The sequence below is a fragment of the Dioscorea cayenensis genome, chromosome 17 (assembly GCF_009730915.1).
Source record: "Dioscorea cayenensis subsp. rotundata cultivar TDr96_F1 chromosome 17, TDr96_F1_v2_PseudoChromosome.rev07_lg8_w22 25.fasta, whole genome shotgun sequence".
Taxonomy (NCBI): Eukaryota; Viridiplantae; Streptophyta; class Magnoliopsida; order Dioscoreales; family Dioscoreaceae; genus Dioscorea; species Dioscorea cayenensis.
Genome location: NC_052487.1, coordinates 6,533,073 through 6,538,374, shown reverse-complemented (window position 1 = coordinate 6,538,374; position 5,302 = coordinate 6,533,073). Strand labels below are relative to the sequence as shown.

Sequence of the window (5,302 nt, the reverse complement as noted above, 5' to 3'; positions counted from 1 at the left end):
TTTACAAGTACTCAAACCTGTCTCTAGTATGTAAAAGTAACCAGAGAAACATAAAAAACATGCTCAAACAACCAAGAAACTTCGCCACACACAATTAAGCACATAAAAACACCAAAGATTCACGAGAAAATCACAACAATAGCATATAGAAAATCAAGACACCAACACTTAAGCCTTATTCATGCAAACACTAACTAAAATCTATGAAAAACAGTAAAGACTTGGGTTGCCTCCTTGCCTTACCGCACGGGGGCTCATAGATTAAGTTCTCCATATTACCCATGACTTAAAAGCATGATGAACATAGTCTCTTGAAGATAGAAGGGGAGTTATCAGGTTTATTATCGGGTTTGTTACTGTGCAAGGGTTCGTCACCCTTACTCCGTACTTGCTCATCCCCATTAGCCTTGGGCCGTTTCTTGTGATGTCTCCTTGCACACTTCATCTTTCGAAGCATTTTCTTCATGATCCCCGGAGTAGATGGTACCATGTCCTCCAGACCAATCATCATCACGTCTTCATTATCCACCTCTTGGTCAAGTAATCCCTTGTACAGGTCTGGATTCATCATTTCGTGCATATATTCATCAACTAGTTCATCAGTAGTGTCAAGAAAATAAAGTGTATCATCAAACTCAAGAGAATGTCGCATGGCTTTGGTGAGGCGGTATGTCAACTTGTCATTTCCAACCCTCAGTGTTAACTCCCCACCGTCCATGTTGATAAGTGCCTTGGAAGTGTGCAAGAATGGCCTCCCAAGTATCAAACGAACATCTACATCCTCATCGACATACAACACTACAAAGCCTACAAGAAATATGTACTTGTCAACCTTCATAAGTACATCTTCAATGATACCCCTCGGATGTCTCACCATTCGGTCCGCCAATTGCAATGTTATCCGAGTGGGCCTAGGCTCTCCCAAGCCTAGCTTCTAGAAAAATGAGTATTGTATGATGTTGATACTAGCCCCAGAATCCGCCAATGCCATCTCTTCACCCATATTACCAATGTTGCACGGGATAACAAAGCTTCCGGGGTCTTTCTTCTTGTTTGGAATATTCTTTTGCAATACCACCGAACATGAAGTATCTAAGATCAGCGATGCACTTTCCTCCAACTTCCTCTTGTTGGTCAAAAGATCCTTTAAAAACTTTGCATACCGAGGCATTTAAGACAACACCTCCACAAAAGGAATGTTGGTGTGCACTTTCTTAAATAGACCTAAGAACTTTTTGTATTGCTCATCATTTTGGTCGTTCTTCAATCTTGAAGGGTAAGAGATTCTTGGTTTGTAAGGTGAGGGTGCCACCTCTTTCTCCCTGTTTGCTCTTTCCTCAACCTCCACGACTTCGGGTCCTTCAACATTGGTCTTCTCACTAGGAGCTCTATCCTCAACCTCTCGACCACTTCTCAAAGTGATAGCCTTCACGTGTTCCCTCGGATTAGTTTCGCTGTTGCTAGGTAGACTCCCTTGAGGTCTCTCCGATAGAAACTTCACAATTTTTCCCACTTAGTTCTCTAGATTGTGCAATGAAGCGGTGTGGTTGTGAAGTATAGCTTCGACCGAATGAAATTTTTTATCCGATGACTGAACAAATCTGGTCAAAGCTTTCTCTAGATCGGTCATCCGGGTCTTCAATCCTGAAACTCTATTCTCTATTTTCGGGGCTTGTTGTTGTTGGAAACCCAGTGGTGCCATGGCCTTTTGTTGCCCTGAATTACTCCATAAAAGATTGGGGTGGCTTCTCCATCCGGGATTGTATGTGTTGCTATATGGATTTCCTTAGTTCCTCATTGCATTACCTACAAAATGAACTTGCTATACCGAGGATGTACCACCAATAGAAATAGGGCAATCTGAAGGTGGCATCACAACTTGTGATTGTGGCTACCCTTGGTGAAGTTAATGTATCCAATTTCTTGGTCAATGCCTTTACTTGGGCTGCCAAGGATGTAACTGCATCGATTTCATGGAGTCCGGCCACCTTCTTCTTCTCTCTTGCATTCCATTGGTAGATATTCATGGCCATTTCTTCTACCAATTGGTGGGCTTCTTCAAGGGTCTTGTTCCCTATTGTACCTCTTGCGGTATCTAGAAGTTGTCTTGTGCTTGGATTCAACCCATTGTAAAAAGTTTGAATGATCATCCATTCGGGGAATCCGTGTTGAGGACACTTTCGAAAGAGCTCCTTGAATCACTCCCAAGTCTCAAACAAGGATTCAACTCCATCTGAACAAACAATGATATCTCATTACGAAGCTTCGCCGACTTACCCGGAGGGAAGTACCTTGCAAGGAAATCATCGACCATTGAATACCATTTGGTGATGGAAGCTCTTGGCAATGAATAGAGCCAATGTTTGGCTCTTCCTTTTAGAGAGAATGGGAAAGCCCTCAATCTAATAGCATCATTTGAAACACCGTTGATCTTCAGTATGTCACAAACTTCCAACAAGTTTTCAATGTGATTGTTTGGATCCTCATTGGCCAAACCATTGAACTGCGCCAACTAGTGTATCATTTAGATAAATGCTGGCTTTAGCTCAAAATTTAGAGCTGTAATTAGAGGCCGCACAATACTCGATTGTGTGCCCAAAACTGCTGGTCTGGCATAATCTAACAATGTTCTCTGTTATTCATTCTGCTCTGCCATGTTTTTCGATCATTCACCTTCTACCTCAACTATATTTGATGGTTCTTGCATAGGTTGTTTACCCCTTCATCTAACTGTTCGTTCAAGTTTAGGATCTCCTTCAACCAATGTCGAAGGGTTCCCTTGGGTCATAACCTGGAGTTGTAACCAAAGAAAAAAAAAATTAGAATGATGATCGAATAGGAAAATGTGAAATAGAATGAATGACGAATAGCTAAAATAGTAAAGTGCAAAGTGTCTCTAAACTCTTATTCCCCTGCAACGACGCCAAAAACTTGACACACCCCTTGCGCTTGACCCGCAGGTACACGGGTTTGTCAAAGTAATAATTCCCAAGTGAGTGGGTTATTGTATCCACATGGAATAAGGATCAGAAACATCAAGATTGCTACTTAACTAAGTGAAGATGAAATGAAAGTGATATGGATAAAATCAATGCAAATAAATTAAAGAAAATAAGAAAGAGAGGCACAAGAAAATGAGAGGGAAAGCAACTGATAGAAAATGGGGTACTTGGATATTATTCCTTCTAGGATTATTGCTTCAAGTGCAAAAATAACTATTATGCCTCCTAATTGATGCTTAATGAGTCGTGGACATCCTTAAACACAAGGTCCCAAACCTAAGGTCAACTGTGACTAACTCTACACTATGCCCCGACGGAGAAATCAATCAGTCTCAACATCTCATACTGTGTAAAGTTGCAAAGAGCTATAGGGATAACAAGTGATAAACCCTATTCCTATAAATAGATCTAACCCTTTGGTTCAGGAGAAAGAACCCTAGCCACAATTAAGCCCTAGGTGCTAAAGTTACTTCAATGCTTCACTCTGTTGCTCGCGCAACTAAGCCCCAATAGAGTTCATCCTTTAGCCCTTCACTCTATTATGACCGCAAAGAACATTTGAACATGGAGGTAGGATAAATCACACCAGAGGGGAAAGAGAATGCTCCGCTACCTCTCGACTCACCCTCTCGACCCTTTCCAATCTTACTTTGTCAAACCGTCATGGTGTGTCACTCACTCATAAGGATTACCAATGTAGACTCTCAACCCTAGTGTCACTCTAATGGAGAAATTGTTCAATAAGCATTCAAGATTGGAGCTCAATTAAATACATCAATTAAGGAAAGTATAATAAAAGATTAATGAAACAAATACATCCTAGGGTTCACAAATCCAAGTCCCCACTAGGGGTTTAGCTCTCCATGGAGCAAGCTACAATCAACAATGAAATCAAAAGTAAAAAGATGCAATCCATGAATGAAAACCCCCTTGTGTTCATGTCGATGGTTTTGTGGAGTAGCCTCGTCCTCTTCAAAGGTTCCTTTGTTAAGCCTAGGGCACACCTTGCCGGATCGATGCCGACAAAAGCTCCCCTAATAACTATATTCCAAGAGAAACGCGGTGTCAAAGCCGTAGAACCACTGCAAAAACCTTGCCAAAGCCTCTCTTAACCCTAGCTGCAAGCCTCTCAAAAGATGGAGAAATGATGAAAAAAGGATGAAAGATCGATCCTAAAATTTGGCTGAATCGCGGCTTTATATAGGCTGGAATCCGAAATTCACTCGGGTGTGTGGAATTTCCACACGCTCGTGTGAATCTGCAGAAATGTGAATTTCGGCGGCCTATAAACAGTAACCGCTACAATTAATTGCTATAGTAATTTGCCAAAAACACTCCCAATTCACACTTTTCATTGGGGCAACATAGATGGGCACACATCTATGCCGTAGATCGCATCGCTTCTTCAATAAAAGGCCTCATTGATGAAGATCTTTCTATCATTGCACAAGTCAGGATATGTAAATGTGACTGCCTTTGTGCCCCTCCAACCCATTGTAATTACTTGAACACATGGAGGTTAGCACACATTCACGTATCTTTGAGCCCAACTTGTGTCTTCACGTTTATCCATTCCAAGATTTCCTCAACATAGTGCATTCATGATCTACTTTTGTTTCTTTCTTTTCTATTTGGCTCCACAATCCTATATGGACAAAAGAACACAAAAACACATGCATTAGCGAAAAAATCTGATAAAAGCAATGGTCATCGTAAGAAAGAATACTTCGCATTTTTAGCACACAAGCACTTATCATGCATTGTCACATGGTCGTGTGAGCTTTACAACCTATACAATACACCCTTGAGTTAGACTTCGCCAAATGATTAATGAGGCGTTCAGTGGAGTATTGTTTTAATTGCATTTCCACACACATTTTGCTTCCATTGATGCTATCTTTTCTGTGCTTAGATGCATACATTGAGGGTAATGTACATCTTAAGTGTGGGGGAGGGTTCACTTTATACATAACCTATACTTGTGTTTTCATGAGCATGCTCTTAATGCCAATGAATGTTCACCTTAGGGTTAAGAGATTAATTCTTAGTTTTTGGAGGTTGTAAACATTAGATTTTATCATGCTCTAGTTTTCATCTAATTTTCTTGAATATTTTTTGTCCGATTGCTCTTTTTGCACTTTTCTCACTCATTAGACCTATGAAGACTAGTTCATTATTTTTTGGGACTTTAGTGTGCTAGTTTTATTCAAAAAAAATTGGAAATTGTTTGTTTGTACATAGAGGGTGGAAAGAGCTACCACCCATGATGTATGGAGCTACTCTCATAAGTTGGATACTTG

At 40.6% G+C, this 5,302-nt stretch overlaps 1 non-coding gene across 1 annotated transcript; it reads left to right on the top strand.

Moving 5' to 3' along the window:
* Nucleotides 1-2,160: 2,160 nt before the first annotated feature.
* LOC120281548 lies at nucleotides 2,161-2,266 on the top strand. Its single transcript, XR_005542685.1, has one exon. It is a non-coding gene; the product is annotated as a small nucleolar RNA R71 (small nucleolar RNA).
* The last annotated feature ends 3,036 nt before the right edge of the window (nucleotides 2,267-5,302 follow it).